This window comes from Python bivittatus, unplaced genomic scaffold, assembly GCF_059951505.1.
Source record: "Python bivittatus isolate LINGU-HERP-01145 unplaced genomic scaffold, Pbiv_v1 ctg000480_np1212, whole genome shotgun sequence".
NCBI classification, from domain to species: domain Eukaryota; kingdom Metazoa; phylum Chordata; class Lepidosauria; order Squamata; family Pythonidae; genus Python; species Python bivittatus.
In genome coordinates this window covers 6,346,737-6,370,387 of record NW_028277075.1, presented here as the reverse complement: position 1 = coordinate 6,370,387, position 23,651 = coordinate 6,346,737, and positions in this window count along the sequence as shown.

The window sequence follows — 23,651 nt, the reverse complement described above, 5'->3', positions numbered from 1 at the left end:
TTTAACTGTTAGAGGAGTGTTTTTCAAACTTGGCAACTTTAAGATAGGAGCTGGAGTTCGCACATCTTAAAGTTGTCAAGTCTGAAAAGCACTATGTTAGAGTAACCCGACTGATATTAAGATGTAACTTAAATCATCAGTGGGTGTATTCTGAGCTCAAACTGGTAGAGGTATTTTTGGTGAGTTCAAGGGCATGGGCGTGTCCAGGAGGACTTCTTTTCCACCATTTTTCTTCAAAGTGCAGACTGTAATGTCATGTCAAAAACCTCAGAAGCAGAATATTAATGCAATAGTTCTCTTGGGCTGTGACAATCCAGGAAGCCAATCCAGTGAGGCAGGACAGGCTGCTCGACCCCGTTGTATATGTTGAAGGAAGCTATGCTGATACCACTCATGTGATTTACAAAATTACACATGAGAATCAAGACTTAGGGACTGTACAACACATCTAGAGAGGGACAGGCCCCTTTCCTAGAACTATTTTATTCTATCCTTAAGAGCCATTTATAATGTAAAGCAGTTCAAGTCAGTTGGAGGTGAGCTTTCTTTAAATCTATATAATAAATAATAAATGAAAATAAATCAACCAGGTAAATGTATATAGCAAGCAGACTGGCACATGGATATAAGACCATTCCTCAGCCTAAAAATCTTATTTTTCTACTGCCTAGAACCCCTTGAGACTGAGGTGGTTAATAACTCTAAAAAGAAAAAAAAATCAATAAACTCCCATTCTCAGTTCAGTATGAATCCAGAAGACAGAAAAGGTCAGTTACAGTATAAAATAAAATAAAACCAAACATAGACTTTATTAGCTAAAACTTATCAGACTTAGTTGTCTAAACTTACCAGGAAACTGGATTTTTAAATAATTTTTACAAGATAATTCTCTGCAACTATATAGTAGGATCTGTCTTTTATTCTCCACTCAGCTCTTTAAAATAAAGAAGATTCAGCCAACAGAGAACTTCTAGGGAGGGTTAGGCTTGCAAGTAAGGAAATTCATCATGACTAATTTATACCTTGGATAATCTCATCATGTGATTTCTACATTATTTTCATAGCATAACATGCATAGAATGTGAAGTTTGATAGATTTTGCTTTGGACATGTCTGGTACATTTGTATATCACCTTTTTTTGGAAGAATGGGCTAGCAAGTGGGAAGGGAAATGTAGATCTGACATGAGTGTTATGCTACCTCTTGTTTTTAACCATCAAAGCTAATATTCTTAATAACATTTCTCCTTGGTTAATCTTGAAAAAAACTAAGCAGGATTGGTAGTACATGAATAGAACACTTTAATCTGTTCTCTTCTAATGGACAGAAGATCTCAGGGCTGTAATTTAGACATCATGATGATGATGATGATGATGATGATGATGATGATGATGATGATGATAGACAATAATGAAATGTTACCAAGAAAATGATACTAGTGTGTCACCTGAAACTGAGCTTGACTTGAAGAAGCCTTTACCTTGAAAGTATCTAAGTTGATGGACATTGTCTGTTAGCAAGTTTCACAGGTTTACTATTTATTTATGTTTAAATGCATAGGTTGACCTTCAAAATGATATTTTCCCCAGACAGCCTCAAACATAATGAAAATTTTAAAGTCTGAAAAGAATGGCTAATATAAATATTAATCAAGGTAAAGGCTGGGAGGATAAAAGTGTATTTGTCTGGTATTGGAAAAGATAACAGCCTAGGTGCCAAGGGTGCTTTCCCAGAGAGGGAATCCAGAGCTGGGGGCCACCAATGAGAAAATACACTCCCAAACTGCCACATACATGCCACATACATGGCATCAGTACAGGCACCCACAGCAGAATGTCCAAGGGCAATTTTAGGAAACCTGTAGGAATACACAAGAAGAGGAATTTCTTCACCAGTTATGGTCCCAAGGAGTGACATTCTTTATAGATTATTACCAGCACCTTGAATTGGGATTGGAAAGGAAATGGAAGTTTGATCAGATAAATTTAGTGTAGTCTTTTCTTTCATCTGTTTGGCCATTTTATTATTTTACAAATCTTTTGTGCTATTTTTTACTTGCCTCTTTCATAAACTAAAAGAAAGCTGATTTACTTATTATTATGGAAAGTTTTGAGAATATTTTTGTGGAATTTGATCGTTAGATTTTTTTTAATTGACCTCCCAATAAGTTTGCCTATAGGTTTTGTCAAAATTGGTGAAAATGTATACCATTAAGGATCTAGTACCACCATTTTGGCTACCATCCTTGTTTTTAAGAGCAATGTTAGATTGGTTAGGTAGAAATACTTGTATCCAGAAGTTTTTTAAAAAATCTAGCAGATTCCCTTGAAATAGCCATACAACCTGGGTAATCTCTCTGCATTATTTTTACAAAGCTGATTTTTGGGTTCTGCATAGAGTGAAAGATTTATAGCAAAGAGTGTGAAAACCAACTGAACTAACATTTGTAAAAGAAGTAGGTAAGAATCTATTCATTGATCTGTAGATGTGTAAATGTCCTCCACCACTGCATTTTTTTCCAGAATGTTTCCCTCACACATAGAGACATTGATTCTTCTTGCTACTGTTACAAGTTGCACAGTCAAACCATTTGAACTTTATCTTTAGGCTCACTTCTGTTTGCCTGTGATTGAAAACCAGGAACACCAGCACAAATTTAAATAAGATTTTAATTATTCCAGTGCTTAGACATGAGGGCTGGAAAGTATCGCATTAAGTAAAAAATTAATTGAGACAGTGATTTACATTTTAATGATCAGGTGGACAACTGAAAATTTTAAAACTTGCTCTGTTTTGGTTTTTATCATAGGTTTGATCCTTTTTCACTGTGAACTTAATGTTGAAATTTCATGCACTGCATAGAAAATAATGTTTTTCCTTAACAATCTCTTTTCCTACTGAACTGTACTTGTTGAATATATCTAACAGTCTTGCTAGTGATCCTTAATGTAACTCAGCATTTGCTGTATCAAAAGCCTTGTCTGAATAGTGCTTTGTTATCCTGACTCTGTTTAATTGACCTGACTGATAAAATGCTTTGTCCTCACTGGGGAGAAGGTTTGAAAGTTCAGTTATGCTATTGAACAACAAGTAGGTGTTGCCGGTCCTCTCTTTTAAGATGCAGATAACTCTGTCAATACTCTCTTAATGATTGATCAAGGGTGGGCTGGTTCTCCCAGAAAAGAGAGATCACAGAGATTCTTCCCAACAGTGATAGTTGTAATTTATCCCATCTTAACATATCTTTCTTAATTTCATTCTATGTCTTAACATAATTATTCTGGAACAACATGCAATTCAAAACCTGTTTTATTCATAAATTCTGTTTGGTCTTGTATCTTCATATTTTTTGTTAACATATTTGTGTTTTGTTTATTAACCTTAAATCCAGCTAGCGAACCAAATTCCTTTAATTTTCTCATTAGTATGTCTATCCCTTTCAGATGATCTTCTACCACCAATACCAGATCAGCTGCAAAGACTCTCAATGTATATGTCTCTTTCTTGATTTTAACTCCCATTATCCCCTCATCTTGTCTTATATCTCTATTTAAAACTTCTAAGACCAAGATAAACAAAAGTGGGGATAGTGGGCATTCTTGTCTTGTACCTTTTTGTATCTCACATGGTTTTGTTAACTCTCCATTGACAATAATTTGTGTTTTCTGTGATATATAAATTGATCTAACTGATGTTATAAAATTCTCACCAAAATCCATATCATCTAAAACGTTAAACAGGAAAAGCCAATTAAAATTATCAAAGGCTTTCTCTGCATCCAAAAAGATCAATGCAGCTTATTTTTCATTATGGTATTCCAGATATTCTATAATATCCAGTACTGTTCTAATCTTTTAATTGTTTCTTAGGTAAGAATCCACACTGATCTTCATGAACAAAGTCTTGTAAAATTATTTTTAGTCTATTTCCCAAAATCGTTGTAAATATTTTATAGTCATTTTTTTAGTAATGATATTGGTCTGTAATTTTTGGTTAGGTTTAAGTCCTGTCCCTCTTTGGGTATTAATGTAATATTAGCATCCCATCTCCTTGTAAAATAGAATTCATTGTATTTTGAAGTGGCTGTAAAATTTCATCCTCAATACATTTACAGTAAGACCCTGGTAGTCCATCTGGCCTGAGTGCTTTTCCCAGTTTAATATTTTTTATAATTTCTGAAAGTTCCATTATTGTTATAGGTCCATTCATTGTTTGTCTTTGTGCATCTGTAAGTCATCGTATGTTTTGCAATTTTAGAAACTCATCTATTTTTCCCAGAGAAATGTCTTGTCTCCTATACAAATGGAATAATACTGATGAAAAGCTTTTTGTATAGCCAGATTAGCTGTTAAGGTCATATTTCCCTTTTGAAGTTTCAATATCATCCTCTTTTCTTTCTTCTTCCTTAATTTATAGGCTAACCACTTTCCTGGTTTGTTTGCAAATTCAAAATTCCTTTGTTTTACATAAATAATTTTGGTTTCCATTTCCCTTATTGTCAACATAGATAGTTGTTGCTGTAGTATTTTGATTTGATGTGAAATATTTGTCTCAATTGGCGATGTTTTTAGTTCTTCTTTTCTCTTAATCTCCAGTAAAATAGCTTGTGTCTTTGTGCTTTTTTTTCAGTTCAATAATGTATTGGATAAAATAACCTCTAATAAAAGCTTTGCTTGTATCCCATACTGTTTTTAAATCTGTGCCTTTATCTAGATTATTCTCAAAAAATTCCATTAATATTTTCTTACAATCTTTCACTATCCAGTCTTTTTGTAATAACATCTCATTTAATCTCCATTTGAAGGTAGTAAGTTTCTTTTTAAAACTCCAAGTCACAGGGTTATGATCAGAAAAAGGTTTTGGTAAGATCTTAACTTTAGTTGTGTTGTTAACCAAATTTTTTAAAATCCATATCATATCTATTCTTGAAAATGATCTATGTCTTTCAGAAAAATATGTGTATTCTCTAGAATTTCCAATTTTTGCCTCCAGATATTCATTAATGTTAAATTATCTATTAGGTCAAAAAGTCTTTGGTAATCTACCTTGGGTGGTTTTAATTTTCTTCTCAGATGTTCTATCTAATTGCGGCGAAACCACACCATTCTAGTCTCCCATCAAAATCCAATTCTCATATGTAAAATTTATCAGTTGTTCTGTGAGACTTATAAGACTTAGGCACTTATAATCCATTTTTAGGGAAATAATTTTAGGGAAATCCATACCAGTAGCACCTAACACTGAATCTTCCTTCTTTAGCTCCTCTCCCCATTGCAGATTGTAGTCTGTTTTCTCTGGGATTTCCATTTGGACCTCTTCCAAAACTCTTTTAAATTTTTCCAAAAATTCTCTAGCCTTTTGAACAGTATTTAGTTGAAATATTTTCTGTTGAAAAGTAAAAGTTACACCTTCCAGTTTCTCCAAACGAAATGGAATCTTCTTCTGCTTTAATACCTCAGGAAAGAGTAGTCTTTTCTTTTATGTGAAATTCTAATAGGAATTTCTTTCAAAATAATTATATCTATGTTATCAATTTTCAATCTTGATTTAAAATGTTGTTGCAAAACTTGATCTCTTGTACTCCTCTTGATAAAATGTATATGACATCTCTTGGCACATGTCTTATTGTAGCAAAATGTGAATCAATCTGATAGGCTTTGTCAGTTTCCTCTCCTGTCTCTTCTTCCCAATCTAAGAATTCCACCGACACTTGAGTCAACTTTCTTTTAATATCTTCATTTGGCGTTTCCAGGATGGCTCCAAATCACAGACAGAACTCTTTCTCTCTTAATTCCAACAATGACAAATTATCCATCCCTCTTTTAAATTCTGAGTCTCTAATTGCTGATTTATTCTCTTTCCATCCATCATTTGTTGGTTTTATTTCTTCTGATATCTGTTTCATATCTACAGTCACTTGTTTTACAAAACTATCCATCTTATCCATTCTTTATTCAATCTTTTTTTCAAAATTTGAAAAATTGGCATCCAATTTAACATCTAGTGACTGAGTCAGTTTGGTTCCCATTTCATTGATCATCGATTTAAGTAGATTAGCAGAAATTAGTTTATCTTCTCTTTCTTTATTTTCCCTTTCCATTGGCTGTTCCATAGAAGTTCTAGCATTCAAACGTGTTCTGTGAGTTGCCATTATGAAAATCCCAAAAAAGTATAGATGTATTACTGAAAAGAGAGAAGAGAACAAGGGGGGGGGAACCCTCCCCCCCAAAAAGGGGACCCCCCCCCAATAATACCTTAGGACTATAAAATGTAATTGCAAACAATTGTCAGCAGGTGTCTCTACTATAGCTAAAGTCCACTTTTAAAAAAGATGATTAAAAAGGGAAATTACAGGAAATTGCCAGCAACTGTCTCTCTTAAGGAAAAACTAAATTAAAAATAAACTAAACTGATTGTCATTCCACTTTGAAATATAATCCCAGCCAATTGCCTGATTGTTTATATTAAATGAGAAAACTTTCTCATGGAAAAATGGATCCCTGTTAAAGTAGCTGTGGTTTTACAAAGCTGATTCTTGAGAAAATAAACTAGAAAAAAACTTTAAAAAATTAAAATCTCCCCTTTTCCCCATTGCTAACTTTCTTATGCCACTTTAATAGCAGATTTTTATGAAGAATCCAAAAAGTATTATTTTAATTCTACAAATCTTTCTAAATTTTCAAAATCCCCCCCCCCCAATGGGAAATGCCAAGAGGAATACTTATATGATGTAAGAAGAAGCCTCTTTTAAAGTGAAGAATAATTTGCATTTAAAAGGTGTGTTAGAAATGGGGGTCAGTTGGTTTCAGTGTCCATTAAACAGGCGGTTCCTCAGCTTTGAACAAAGTTGTAATCCTCACCTCCCAGCCGCTCCACTCATGGGTTACTCACAAGAACTTCCATTCCTGTGATTTACTCACAAGGAGCAGCTGTCCAGAGAACACATAGGTTGATTTCAAGCTTCTTCCTTTATCCAGAGGAATTTAAAGCATCCTGCAATCCTGCTGGGCACTAAAAAACAGCTGAGGGGCTGTCTCCAGAGCTTGAAGATAGTCAAACCGACATGCCAACCACTGGAAGTCCCTTCTGATCTTTATGGAATAATTTGTAATGTTTGTTTCTTGTTTGGTCTGTTTTTATTGTACACTGCCCCGAGTCATGTTAATGAGATGGGCAGCTATATAAATGTGATGAATGAATGAATGAATGAATGAATGAATGAATGAATGAATGAATGAATGAAGCCTTGCCCCCTTTCTATATGCATCACATGGTCACACTGTCATCTTGATTTTTTTTTTGTTTGATCCCCCTGCAGCTGCTTCTGCTTTCATCAGAAAAGGACAGTTAACTAGAAATCTATGGGGACTTTTCACTGTCCCCATTGACCCCAGTAAAAATTTAGCTCTCTATGAGGAACTGAAAAATTCACACTTTGGATTGTTTTCTGAGAATAACATGCCCCTTGAATTATACTGATTTAAGAAGACACATACTGGATTAATCAAGTATTTTGTATACTACTCTGGCCAGCAGATGTTTCTAGAAAGCTTCCAAGACACACTTCCCTCCTGTGTGATTTGCAGTTACAGGTATTGTCAAGTAGATGCTTCTGAACCTAGAGGTTGTCATAGTTAATTTCCACTGATATATGCTCCACAATGTTGACTAATTTTCTTTTTTTTGCATTCTTGCTTGTGGCTGTTAATCTTTCTTTTAGCAATTCTTGCTGCTTTGAGGGCAAACTCCTACACTCCAATTATTCTAGTGTGGGCCAATTCTCACTTTATGTTCTATTTCAGCACACCTACCTGAAATTTTAGAATTTAAGTACTATCAATATGATAGATCTGCATTCCCTCTCAAGAGAATATATTAGCACTAAATATGTATTTCTCATCTCTATATCTTAGATATTGTCACAAATCTTTCTCATTTCAGAGAGTAGTTAGCTGGGTTCCTTCAAAGGAGCAAATCTACTTATATTTTCTTCATGCCCCTACTGGGTTAGATTATTTATAGGTTTCTAGCATGAACCAACATGCTGCATTGCCAAGCCCTCATAAATAATGCAAGGGAGTATTACATGGAATGATAAAAGCTAGTGATTTATTTCATGAAACATTTACAGAAACCTCGTAAAAATTACACAGTAGAACTGAAAAACTCTGTGGTATTGACAGGTATTGACTACAATGATACACAGCACCAATGTGACACTAGATAGCATCAGCTGTGCAACAAGAAATAAATTTACACATAGGCAAGAAAGGATAGTCAATTTGCTCCAATTCCCACCTGTAGTAATGCATATGGATATTGCAGACATGCCACAATTTTCAAAGTATTGCTGTGAAGCCTGAGACCTAGTTGATGATCTGTATTGATTCTTTTCCCAGGGTCATTTTTGTCATCATTTTCTCTGTTTCAGCTGTTTAGGTACTAGTGCTGCAGCTTATGTAACTGAAATAGTACCACCCACAAACAAATGGGATGTATCAGCAGGCTTGGGAAAAACTAAAAGTACAAGAAGCATAAAAATATATTTAAGGAGAAAAGAAATTAAGAGCCCTCTAAAATTGTACAATTAACCTTAACAGCTTTATTGATAATAGGATATTGACTGACCATTGGGGAACTGTAAAAGTAAGAGAATGGAGCACTGACTATTCATGTAAACCGCTGGCAGGTGTCTTGGAATAGAACAGTATGGAATGAATGAATGAATTAATTAATTAAAACAAACAAACAAACAAACAAACAAATAAATAGAGGAATTAATATAGCTACAATGCAACATTGTTGTGGCTTTTAAGAATTTTTGTAGGTTCATTAATTCCCTTATTTCTGTTCTTCAGTAGATTAATGCTGATATTATATAGGTCAAAAGGAGGAAGGAAACAGAAAAACAAACTAATGAGACTGGAGCATGCTCAGTAGCCACAGAATCTTGAATTTCCTATTTGGGAAGGGAATCAAAGAAAATAGAATGAAATGGAAAATGTAAGGTTGTTGCAAGATCCACTTATATTTAATCTATATTCAGTAAGATGACTTTTACCTAAGTGGCTTACAAAATTAATATCTAGACAACCTGAGAAAAGTTAATGATTCTGTAACATCAGACAGCATAGGAGTAATTGTATGTTCTGTAAGTCAGCCTGGTGTAGTGGTTAGAATGATAAGACAGGACTAGGATGGACATTGATTCAAATACTGATTCAACCAAAAAAAACCTACCAAACCTCTCTTACTCTAATCTAAATTAATCAAGTTGAACCAGATTGTGTGTGGTCTGTACTGTCAATTTACCCATCTTCATGTCATCTGAGGGTTTAGTTTTCATAGGAGGGATAAATGTTACACACACACACACACACACACACACACACACACACTGCCACCCCACCATTGAGCCTACATAATTTTGACATCAAGAATTGCATGAGATTTTATATAACATAGGCTGGCATATAAAATAATATCAGTGCGGGATACAGAGTTAGATATATGGTCTATTATCTAAGAAATAGTGCTAAAATTGATTTTGCAGCTTTTGATACTACTATCACTTGTGGGCAAGATCTGCCTGAAAGGTAAGTAATTTCCAGCTCTAATGAAATCAAAAGCCTCAGTCTTCTTTTCATTACATCTGAAGGATAGCAAGACAACTATCCAAGATAAGTAGCCTGAGGATTGCATAAATCCACCAGGTACTGGTTGCCTTTGTTGATACTGACTAGCAGAAGGAGAAATATCATTCCAAAGATACGCCTATTGATGTTATTTTCATGGGCAAAATAATCTATCACTATCTGGCATATATTGGGGACCTGAGAAAGACCAATTTTACCTGACTGATCACTTGCTTTTCATCATAGTCCTGCACAACAAGATTAGAAAGGGATGGCTTTGAACATACTTTCAGTTTTGTCTTTGATTACCTTCAAAAATTCTGCATAGTGGTGCTCTCCAGATAAGCTTCAAGTGAAAAGTTCAGAACTCCAGATGTATGTATGTGTAGGACCTTCTCTAAAGACAGCATAATTACTTTACCATATTTTGAAATAACAGAAGTAATATACTTTATTATTTAAATAAGCAGGTCCCTGTAAATCTAATGATTTACAGTCTAGATTCTGAAATGAGTCAGATGCAGCAGAACCTCTGCTGTTCCCCACCAAGGTTGTGTTTGGATGGTGGAGGTATTTTCCCTAGTAGGAAACGAATTGCCCTTAATGGATGAGAGCCAATTAAGGGGGATTGGTGGGGTGGGGTGTATGGAATGGGAAGTGGCTCCTGACCAGTTTGGTGAGAGCAGCTGGTTGGGTGGGGTTGCAGAGAAAGATGAAAGATAGGTTGTAAAGGTTGGTGGTGACATGGGTTTCTGTTTGGCACTGAGAGCAAAGGCTGAAGTGCCTCAGCGGACTCAATTACCCCTCCCTTAGATATATGGATCTAGGAAGGGTATGTGGACATCCCCTGTTCTGGGAGCCAGTGGGCATGGGATAGGGAGTATTGGGGCTTCAGGGGAAGTTGGAGCAGGTCAGAAAATTATGATGGTCATGGGTATGGGAAGGTATAGCAGGAAAGTGGGGTGGGCCGCTTTCAGGGAACATGGGCCCAGTGCCTTGTACTGGTACCACATTTCAACCCCATTTCCTGGACAGCAGACCTTCAGAGGCCCTGGTTTTTGGCTGCTGCTACTAAATGCCAGGTTGGTTTGTAATAAGGCCTCTCTCATCTGTGATTTAATCGCAGATGAGAAAACTGACTTGGTGTGTCCATGCAGCCTCTCCTCTCCCATGGATTCCATCACTCTCCATGGTTTACAGAAGAAATGAGGAAGATGAAATGGGAGGAGTAACATCTAGAGCACTGCTGGAGGTTGATGAGGGATGAACTAGATTGAACATGGGTGAGAACTGCTATTGAGGCCTACTTAGTGGTGGAAGGGCAGTGAAATGCCAATACTTCTCTGCCCTTATTGTGTCCACTGATAGCTGCCTGCCAGCCTTGTTTAGGGTGACTCAAGCCTTCCTGGGGAAGGAGGACTCAGAATTTCACCTACAGGGCCATGTGAAAGAATTTGCAGAGCATCTCAGACAAAATTGCTTGAATTCATTCCCAGATAGATGCCAGCTTTGGTACAGGTCTGGTGGAGATGCCTGGGGCATGTTCTTGCCTGGTTATCTGGGAACAATTTGAACCTGTTGGATCTGAAGAACCTGTATAGTTCTTATAACCTATTAATAATAATAATAATAATAATAATAATAATAACAACAACAACAACAACAACAACAACAAGAAGAAGAAGTCAGGACATGGCTGTCAAACATCAAAAACATCTGCCAGGTTATCCCATCTGTTACATCCGAAGCTGCATGGAAAAACATCATCTGAAATGGAATCACTGCTCAACATGGTCCAAATATACATCCAGGATATTGCAATGGAGTTTGGACTGAACAGATGTGCCATCCTTACCATCAACAGGGGAAAAATAGTGAAAACTGGAGGAATTAAGATGCCCAATGGAAATAACATCAAGAGTCTGGATGAAGAAGATCACTACAAATACCTGGGCATCCTTCAGTCTGACAATATCAAGCACACTGAAGTCAAGAAGATGGTTAGTAGTGAATACATCAGAAGAGTGAAGAAGATCTTAAAGTCCAAACTCAGTGGAGGAAATACCATCAAGGTAATTAATACCTGGGCAATTCCAGTCATTAGATGTACATCTGGAATAGTGGACTGGACTCAAGCTAAACTAAAATCCCTGGATAGGAAAACCAGAAAAATAATAATGAATCATGCTCTTCATCCATGCAGCAACGTTGACAGACTCTACTTACCAAGGAACATAGGTGAGTGTGGAATGTTGCAAGTACACCAGACAGTTGAAGAACTAAAAAGGGCATTGGAAGAATATCTGAAGAAGAGTGAAGAAGATGCACTGAAGGTAGTACACCATGAAGGCTTACTGAATACTAAAGAGACCAAACTGGCCTATAAGAAAGACCAAATGAAGAACAGAAAAGAGATGTGGCAAGGCAAAGTATTACACGGCCAGGACATGAAAACACTAGCAATCAAAGCAGATAACAACAAGACCTGGCTAACAGCAGGAAAGTTGAAGAAAGGCACAGAGGGGCTAATTCTGGCTGCACAAGACCAAGCCTTAAGAACAAAATGCATACAAAGCCAGAATTAGGAAGACAGCAACAGACAGCAAATGCCGCCTCTGCAAAGGAGCTGAAGAAACAGTGGACCACCTAGTTAACTGCTGCAAGAAGATTGCACAGGTTGACTACAAACAACAGCATGACAAAGTAGCAACAACGGTGCATTGGAATATCTGCAAGAAATACCCTTTGCCTGCAAGCAAGAACTGGTGGGATCACAAAACAGACAAAGTAATAGAAAATGAAGATGCTCAAGTGCTCTGGGACTTTAGAATTCAAACAGACAAGCAACTACCACACAACACCCCAGACTTAGTAATTGTTGATCAGAAAGACAAAAAAAAGTCTGGATAGTGGACATTGCAATACCTGTCCACCAGAAAGAACTGGAGAAAATCACAAAATACAAAGACCTGCAAATAGAAGTAGAACAATTGTGGCAAAAGAAAGCAAATATAGTACCAATAGTAATAGGTGCCTTGGGTGCAATCTCAAAACAACTGGAACACCAGTTGAACATCATTGACATTGACAAAATAACCATGAGTCAATTGCAAAAGGCAGCTTTACTTGGAACAGCTTACATCCTGCGATGATACCTTTAACACCATCAAACAACAACACCTGCCTATCCCAGGTCCTTGGGAAGGACTCGATAGGAGGATAAAAATGCCAAATCCAGACTAAATATCTGGCTGACTGTGTGAACAACAATAATTTATATGCTGCAAGCAGTTTACAAAATGTTAAAAACATTTAGAAAGAAGGAAGCAACACACCAAAAAACAACAACCCACATAAAAATAACACAAAACAAAAAGAAAAAAAAAAAGAAAACAAACCCAGATGGGAACAAAGGAAAAGAAGAAAAGGGGCATCAATCATCCTCACCAAAGGCCTGTGTGAAGAGCCACATCTTTAGGGCCCTTTGAAATACCAATAGAGTGGGGGCCATTTGAATCTTGGGGAGAACCTCATTCCTGAGGGCAGGTGCTGCTACAGAGAAGGTGTGCTTCTGGGATCCCAATAGATGGCATTGTTTAATCGAACCTGGAGCACACCAGTCCTGCCAGATCATACTGGCTGAGCAGATATTATGGGAGACATCAGGACTTCAGAGACAGGTCATGTAACAAATAATGTTTTCACATCTAGCCTACTTAGCCACCTATATTCCCATATCACTTATTGCCAAATGAAAATGCCAGCTTTTTATTTCTCATACAGAATTCCCAAAACATTCATCTCAAGGTCATGTTTGTTGAGAATTTAATTGTATGTGTGTTTTTAATTTTTAAGTAATAAATAGCAGTCCTCATTCCTTCTGATCTGGTACCATAGCAGCATGACTTAGAACTTCCAAACATACTTCAGGCTGCTTGGAGATTGACCTGTTGCATGATCTACTGATTCTGGCATTTATGAAGCTCTTTACATTCCTAGGAGTATAGTCAAAGAAGAAAACAAGAAAACTGGTTTTAGGACAATTGAATCCCATGATAGTTTCTCCAGCTTGACTAGTGCTGTCTTGTTCTGATGATCAATACTGACCATTGGATAGCTGAAAGATCATGATAGCATGTGTCCCAGTTAAGTCGTCTTACTTCTGGGCATACTCTGGAAGTCTTCTCCAGTCCCTCTGATGCCCCACAAGAAGTTTTCTGTTAAGGGTTATCATTGCAGCTACAGGTTCCTGGGCACTCAGTTCTCCCTGCTCCTTTCTCCCTCTGCTGTAGGAATAAGACACCTACAGTATATCAGAGCCCCAAACCAGAAATCCAATTTCCTCTTCATCTACCTCTGTAGTTACTATAACTCTCACACACACTTTCTCTCCACATACATACACACACCATGGTCCTGATCTAAACTCATCCCCACAGTTGTCACTTGCATTAGGAGAAAAAAAAAGAGTATCTATCAAGATGGGTGACAATCAACATGTGGTTCTTGAAATGTTGTGCAACTAAAACTCCCATCTTCTCTCTGTATTAACCATGCTAGTTAGAGCTGATGTGAACTGACAAACATCTGAAAGGCAATTGCCTACCCTGTATCTAAATGGAAACCACTATTAACATTCAGTCGTCCCAGTAATCCCAGTTCAGATGCAACCCAACTGGTACTTGTCAATTAAAAAATAATCATATAAATATTGAGATGTCAAGCTTGGCCTTTAGACCTCAGTTCTGAAGATGAATTGCTCAACAGGAGACATCCCCAGTCATTCAGACATAGCAATATTTGTTTGTTAAATCCTGAACTCTAATTAGTTATTATTGTATGCCAAAAATGTCTGATATCCAGATCATTTCTCAAACAAAATGCTGATGCTATTAATAACAAATAATTTTGAATATCCAGTTTTCCTTTGGTGACTAAGCAGCTAATACCAACTGTTCAAAGTTCTGTTCTGCTCTTTTCCAGGAGAAGTTTGTAAACTTTGCAGATATTCACATGCACTTGGGAAATCAGTCTGGCTAGGAAGTAAAGTACTATTTCGTTCTCTGTATTATTTTTCAAGAGCTACTATATTAGCTGGAATTTCAGTGGGATTAGTTTTGATTATCTCTAGAGGTAATGATGAGGTAAAGGTTAATGATTTGTCTTCTATTAAAAAGATACCCTAATTTAGTTCTAAATATATTTCTTTTCTGGAGGAAAAGACTACATGGATTCACTTTTGCTTATGGATTCCTAAGGGAAAAACAAATGTTAGCTGGACTGGGTTGACTATATTCTACTGACTTTTAGAAAAATTCCTTTTATAAAATCCAAACTTATATATAGTTCCTTGTGCTGATGTCCATCAGCTATTTATGACTAATATTTCCCAATTATTTAAAATGAAATTAAGGAGAAATAATAGAATAGAATATATAGTTCCTTGTGCTGATGTCCATCAGCTATTTATGACTAATATTTCCCAATTATTTAAAATGAAATTAAGGAGAAATAACTTCCTTCGGGTTGGGCTGAAATCATAATTGAAATGCCTGGGAATTTTCCCAGCTCATAGTCAGTACCAGGAGTGTCCACAGGGTACAGTCAAAAAAGTCAAAATGGCAGCCACAATATGATCACAGCTCTGCCTGTATGTCACATATAAAAACAGGCAGAGTTTCGATTGCACCATTGTGGCTACCACGTTGACTATTTTGACCATTCACTGCAAAGACCTGTGATCGTGCCATATATACTAGAGAGGTACTGTATCCATACACTCTAATCTCTTTGTAATGTCTGATTTCATACCATTAAGATTGCAACAAATTTGCTCCCCTTATATGTTCAATTTCCTCTTGTGCTGTTTCAGTATAGGAGCACTCTGGGAGGGGAGAGCAGGAGGGCCATTTAGCATGATTCTCAAACTCAAAAGGGGCTTCAAACATAGATACTCAGTTTTTACTATTTAAAACATATTCAAATTAACACACCCCTTTTTGTGTCTTATTTTGGTTTCAGCTGCTGGATTTCTGAGAGGTTCTGCTTCCATGTTATCCACAGCCATGAAATGCTTTCAGAAAATTTTAACAGCAGAAAGTTGAGGGCAGAATTTTTGTCAATTCCCTTCTCCTTCTACTGCCCCCAGTGCCACTACCCACACTATTCTACTGCCCCACTAGAGAGAAGGAGCTGCAAAAGGAGGAGGGGATTGTGAAAACTGACCTCTTCACACCCCTGCTAGACTAATTGTTTTAATCTAGTATTATATTTTGTAAGCCACCCAGTCCATTGTCAAAATAACAGCAACAACAAGAACAACATGGTGAGATGTAATTTACAGAAACCTATACTGCCCAGGTCAATAAGGACCACGCTAGTTGTTCTAGTTCCTGGACATCTGGTGACAAGTGGGCTACAGGACTCAGGACTGTTGGCCGAGCAACCAGGGCCAGCAGCTGCAGAACTACTGGAAGTAAAGTTTTTTACCTATCACAAATATATGAAGACTGAAGACTAAGAAATAATGATCTGCTATTACAAATGAAGTCCAGCGAGAAGAGGATATCTGAAAAGAATGCACCAGTTCTGGAAATAACAATATCCAGAATCAGAAATAACAGAACAGAGGCTACCAGATCAATATCGACTTATAATATAAAATGAAGTATTCATAGAAGTAGAATTGGAAGAACAACAAAGGTCTACCGAGGGCAAAGAAATCAAAGGCTTGCCAGAAGTAGCTTACACTGTAGAGGCAAAGTAGGGGGAGTCAGCAGTAGAAGGAGCAGCATAGTTATTGAATCGTTTTCATTTCCAAACCAGGCATTCTCTCCTCTGCCTTTTCCTCAGAAAGAACAAAGCCCTCTAATGGAAAAACAAGATGAATTGAAACAAAGAATATCTGAGCATCTAGGACAGGACAAAAGCAACAGAATAAGGTTGCCTGCATTGAAGCTTGTTACAAAGAAACAGCTAGGACAAGTATTAAAAGATGCCAATGTTGTAATATCAATATAAACACCAGCTCACTGCAAGAAACAAACCAACTAATATACAGCATAGCTGCAGTTATAACTGAATACCTTGTGTGCAAAATCAACAAACAAGAAAAAAAGTCAAACAGTGCACCATCAAAATGGAAGATCAGGATGGAAAATAAGATCAGCATGCTAAGATCAGATGCAAGGAAGCTAGAATAGATGAAAGAAAAGAAGCTGAAGAATAAGAATACCTGATCAAGAATTCTATATGCTGCTAAATCTCGTGTCTGTAACATTCAACTGGGTGAAACAGTACATCATAGGGCAATACTTTTTGAACCAAGGTACCTCAAATGGGCTAACTTACAGAATGCACCCAAAATCCAGGACCCATTACTCTGTTGGGTTGAAATTTGGGGAATTTGTGGCTGCTTTAGCATTGCTGTGCTGCTGTACCACCGTGGTCAGCCTAGGTCACGTGATCATCATGGGCATACCCCCAACCTCTTTCCCATATCCCCCTGTCCCCTGCACCCAATTGGCTGATAGCAAGGCCCAATGGGTGAGTGGCAATTGGCTGCTTTGGAAATGAGACAGAAATTTGAAATCTCTTAATGTCTGTGGGCATTGAGGGAAGGATGAGGGAGTGGCTTGGATGACTGCTGATGAGGTAAGGCTGGCTGGGGGGCACTGGTGGTCACAAGTGAACCCTCTTCCTCCCTCAAGGGAGGGGGCCCCTGGGGAAATGCTGGAATGGGGAGTGAAGGTGGACTTTTCCTCATCGTCCATGATTTCATTTGTTTTACCTCCCCCCAGTACAGTGGCAGACAGTTCTGCTGGTCAGCTGACGAGCAGGAGGAGGAGGAGGCTTCACTGGGGCTCTCCTGAGGGTTGTGAGGGGAGGGCAAATGGCATAAGCCTATATTATAACAGGAAATGGAGGGGGGAAGGGAGGGAGGGAGATTTCTGATGCTCCCTGCCAGCTTTCCACAAGTAAAGTCAATGGGGAAGCCAGCAGCAATCACAAGTCACTAAAACTCCCACTGCTTTTTTGCCCTTGATCATTCTGTTTCTCTTTTTAGGTTAGGAAATATCTCTGAAATGATGAACTAATGGGTCATGGGTTGTCTATATCACCTAGAAACAAGGAAGATCAAAGAAGCACTGGAAATAATAAAGCAGCAAATACAGTAACAGCCATAGATAAGAAGGAGATATGAAGCTCGAATTGCATAATATAGGCAGAATCTTCAATTTCAGCTGAATTAGAAATGTTTCTACCAATCCATCAATGGAGAGACTGCAATGAACCAGTCAACACCTGATAAAGAAGGAACAGTGCAATTCTGGGTGCGGCTATGGGACAACCCAAAGGAATTCAATAAGAATGCAGCTTGGAGAAAGGAGGTGGATAAGAATAAAAAAGAAGCTGAAATGAAAGAACTTGTAATAACAGCAGAAATGGTGGAGAAAAGGGCAAGGAAGACAAAGAATTGGTCAGTACCAGGTAAAGATGAACTGCATGGTTTTTGGTTGAAACATCTGACTGTTCTGCACCCACTCGTTGCCAAGCTATTTAACAACATACTGCAAGGAGGTGAAATTAAAGATTGGTTAACTTCTGGCAAAACCTACCTGATAATGAAAGATCCAACAAAAGGGGCTTCACCAGACAACTACAGGCCAATAACCTGCTTACCAACAACTTTCAGATTGCTAACAGGTGTTGTAGCAGATACAGTCCAACAGCATCAAGCTGAAAACAAACTCTTTCCACCTGAGCAGAAAGGAAAGCACCCAAACAGCAGAGAGACAAAATATCAGCTCTTAATTGTCATTATGATTTTGGAAAACTGCAGGAGAAAGAGGACTAACTTGAATGTAGTTTGGACTGATTACAAGAAGGCATTAAACTCTGTGCCACATGATTGGATAATCAAGGGCTTAGAAATAACAGGAGTCAATAGAAACATCAGAAGCTTTGGGCAAAGATCAGTGGCACAATGGAAGACACAGTTGCTGGTCAATGGTGATAGACCGGGAGAGGTTAATATCAAGAGAGGAATTTTTCAAGGAGACTCACTATCACCACTACTGTTTGTCATTGCATTGATTCCTCTGTCAACAATGCTGAACAAGTCAGGCCATGGCTATCAAACATCAAAAACATCTGCCAGGCTATCTCACCTCCTTTATGTGGACGATCTGAATCTATATGGAAAAACGTCATCTGAAATGGAATTGCTGCTCAACATGGTCCAAATATACAGCCAAGATATTGCAATGGAGTTTGGACTGGGCAAATGTGCCACCCAACTGTATCAACAGGGGAAAAATCATGAAAACTGAAGGAATCATGATGCCCTATGTAAATAACATCAAGAGTCTGGATGAAGAAGATCACTACAAATACCTGGGCATCCTTCAAGCTGGACAACATGAAGCACATTGAAGTCAATAAGAAGGTTAGTAGTGAATACATCAGAAGAGTGAAGAAGACCTTAAAGTCCAAACTCAATGTGGGAAATATCATCAAGGCAATTAACACTGGGCAATTCCAGTCATTAGATACACAGCTGGAATAGTGGACTGAACTCAAGCAGAACTAGAAGCCTTGGATAGGAAGACCAGAAGAACAATGACAATGAATCATGCTCTTCATCCACCCAGGGATGTTGACAGACTGTACTTACCAAGTATCATTGGTGGGTATGGAATATTGCAGGTACATCAGACAGTTGAAGAAGAAAAAAGGCCATTGAAAAAATATCTGAAAGACAGTGAAGAAGACACACTGAAGCTAGTACACCATGAAGGCTTACTGAATACCAAAGAGACCAAACTGGCCTATAAGAAAGACCAAATGAAGAACAGAAAAGAGACATGGCAAGGCAAAGTATTACATGGCCAGGACACGAAAACACTAGCAATCAGAGCAGATAACAACAAGACCTGGCAATGGCTAAGAGCAGGAAAGTTGAAGAAAGACACAGAAGGGCTAATTCTGGCTGCACAAGACCAAGCCTTAAGAACAAAATTCATATAAAGCCAGAATTAGGAAGACAGCAACAGACAGCAAATGCCGCCTCTGCAAGGGAACTGAAGAAACAGTTCTGGACTACCTAGTTAGCTGCTGCAAGAAGATCACACTGACTGACTACAAACAGCAGCATGACAAATTAGCAACAATGGTGCATTGGAATATCTGCAAGAAATACCGTTTGCCTGCAAGCAAGAACTGGCGGGACCACAAAACAGACAAAGTATAGAAAATGAAGAAGCCCAAGTGCTCTGGGACTTTAGAATTCAAACAGACAAGCACTTACCACACAACACCCCAGACCTAACGATTATTGACAAGAAAGACAAAAATGTCTGGATAGTGGACACTGCAACACCTGGAGAAAGCAGAATAGAGGAGAAAAAACTGAAGAAAAATCACAAATATAAAGAGCTGCAAATAGAAGTAGAATGGCTATGGCAAAAGAAAGCAAAGATAGTACCAATAGTAATAGGCTCATTAGGTGCAATCCCAAAGCATCTGGAGTATCACCTGAAGACCATCGGCATTGACAAAATCACCATCAGTCAATTGCAAAAGGCAGCTTTACTTGGAACAGCTTATATCCTGCGATGATGCCTTTAACACCATCGAACAACAACACCTGCCTATCCCAGGTCCTTGGGAAGGACTCGATAGGTGGATAAAAATGCCAAATCCAGTCTAAACAACTGGCTGACTGTGCGACCAGTAATAATTATTCCTTATCTGTATCTTTCAATGGAGACAGCCACTCTTCTGTTCAGGATGTAAAGTATGGATTGTGTTGGAAAGCTATTGTGGATAATACCTGTTAGTTTGCATCCAGCATGCTCCCAGTAAATCCCTGTATCAAATTAGAGGAAGCACACATACCATTCAGATCAGCTAGCAGAAAATAGAGGTTGATGTTTATTCATCAACAAACTTAAGGAAGACAAAAGCAGAGAGAGAGATGTAAAATAGTCAACAATTTATATTATATCTATAATTATATATATAAAAAAAAAGTACTTTCCAGAGCCATTGGAAATAATGCTGTGGGTAATTCGTACGGAGAGTGCCAAACGAAGTGGCCTTTGGTTATTCCATGATGGCAGCAGGTTACCAAATCTTCCGTCCATTCTGCATACAATTTGATGGACGGGGATGAGGATGATATATCCAACAGATTGAATTCAGTAATAGTTTTGGCACCTAGTCATTTAGGGTTGAAGCCAAAAGATCCTTTCTTCTGACATATAAGTGTTGTTTTCAGAAAGGAGAACCGCTCTGGTTGACAGAAAGATACCTTGGATCTAATCCATTGCAGGTATAATGTTAATATTATACAGCTGCTGATATTGTGACAGGCAGTTTTTGTCTCTTCCAAAGCAACTGTACTATGTGCTCTAGAAGGACAGATACCCAGTTCAGATTTTAAAATTTTACTAATTCATACTTAGGTTTTTTGAATTTACAGTTCTGGAAATATTAAGTAAATCTAAATATTGTTTGTGATATATTGATATTTACTTTCATTGAGTCTACTGGGACTCAAAGAGTCTGTTCCCTGCATCCTGAGACATTCATAAGAACATCTGAGAAGGTATAAAACCTAATTTGACAGTTTTACCCATTACCTACCAGAAGTATTTAAATCTTCTTTACTCCTGAAAACCTATAAAAACAGTGTTGTTTGTCTGAACTACTGAATGATTATTCTTCTCTGCCAGAGTTCTCCAACATGCTTTTCAGGTTTATTGGACTTCGCTATCCATAATTCACAGCTGTCAGCAAAGTGAAATGCAAACATCTAAAGGGCACTAGATTGAGGAAGGATAGTCTAGGCTGTAGACAATTGCATTTTTGTGGGATTCTTTTTATAGATCCATTTCATTTTTGTAAATTGCCTTAATATTATAGCATGATGGGAAGAATTGATATGGATTGCAGGTGCGTATCAGATTTAGCTACATTCCAGATCCTAAGATAGGACAGGAGAACTTCACTACTCCAGGCTGAAACAGATAGATCTGAATCTGGAGAGTTCCAGTTCTGGACTTACAGGAAGTCTGATCTTGATCTGTTTCTCCAGAGCAGCAGTCATGGTGATTCCCTCCTCCATATTTAATCATCTATGCAAAATGCTATAGTGGGCAAAAGACGGAAGGATGCACTGAATTCTGCGATCTGCCCTCAGATCAGTGTGATATATGCAGCATTGGAGAAGTAGTGGAGAAATTTTGGAGGCTGAGGACAGTAACAGCTACCAAGTTTACCATTTATGTTTACACTGCAGGCCTCAGTAATCATTTACGAACAGGGTTCATCAATTTTTTATAAACACTCTTTTCACCATACACAACCTCTATCTATCTGGAACTTGGCACATATATTCATGATCATGGGATTAATTTGGCTGTGAATTCTGTCAGAAAACAAAGTTATAGGCACTTATTAAAAGAAAAGAAAAACATGATTGACAAGCCTAGCATATTTTCTATGAAATGTGATATTCTTCATACCTTTAAAAAACACCATCTTGTCTGCAAATTTCATTCCATTCGGATAAAAAGAAGAAAACAAAAAAGATATGTTTCACTCAGATTATGGGAATGTAAAAGGCCATTTTTCCAAACATCCTCTGAATCTAAATGCTCAAATTACGTCTGCATTGGGTACTTTTTGGAACTCCAGATTGGGCTTCTGAATTTATCTGGATGCTCTCTGCCCACCCAAATATAGATGTTTTAAAATAAAGATCAAATGCATCTTGGGCAGTTTTAAAGGAAAATTATTATTTTATAGATGCAGTAGTGTTATGAATTATATATCTTTGTACAGATACAAAAAATAGTATATAACTGAATTCCTTATAGTGTTTCATTGTATCTTTACATTATTATCAGCTTTTGCTAGCAAACACTTCCTCTTTTTTCCTTCATTTGGAAATAACACCTTGGAATTCATGATCTAAAACTTTCAGATCAAACCAGAAAGGTGCCCTGTGGAAATGAATGCAGCAAATCTTTTTGAGTTGGTTGATGGGCTACTATTAAAAGCCACATAAAAAACATGTTGCCTTGTATGGCAACTGATTGGCCTGGTGAAAACACCAATGAAATATGCATTAATTTACTATATATTATTTATCGGTGTAATCTTAATTGAAAGTGTACAAAGAATGCGAGTAGGTTTTTATGCAGAGCAGATCATTCTTCTGAAATGCACTCCCTTGTAATGGCAGAAATCTACTTAAAAAAAAAAAAAAACCACTACTGTAATAGGAAGAAAAGCTTTTTATAAGATCATAGATCATTTCCAGGACATGTAATTTATGCCCCAGATTTCAGATGTATTCTCTGACATCTCCCAGTATGGTAGAGAAGTGCTGCAGTCCAAAACAAGCATATTGGCTGAAAAGTTGCCAGTCACTGCAGCCATGAAGAGCTCAGAATACAGAGAATTGGAACAGAACATAGAGACACTGACAGCAAGGCATTGACTACAGAAGCAAGTGCCCTAATATGCCACAGATCTTCTTGCTACTGACAAATACTTGCCTTTTAATAGTACAAAAGAATGAAAATGCATCCAGATCAATTCACTTGCCTGTTTTTCTCATATCTATAAATCCATTGTTAGTCTTTGTGTGTGTGTGTGTGTGTGTGTGAGAGAGAGAGAGAGACAGAGAGAGAGAGAGAGAGAGGCCTTTGTCCACTTAATATCTTTATATATGTGGGATTAAAAACACCGAAGAAAATAATTTTCCACTTGCTATTTTTTCACTTGGTTGGGTTAAATTATTATGATCCAAGATCCCTGTAATTTCTGCAAATACTCTTCCATCCATTTGCATATCTAGGAATATAAATACAACCTGGAGGAAAAAATGTTGAATAATCATTATCATGTAATAACAGACACTACAGTCATCTCTCCTTTTTATTTACCTTTCCACTCCAACATTCTACAGCACTCTCCCATGGAGTTTCCTTGTTATTAATAGAC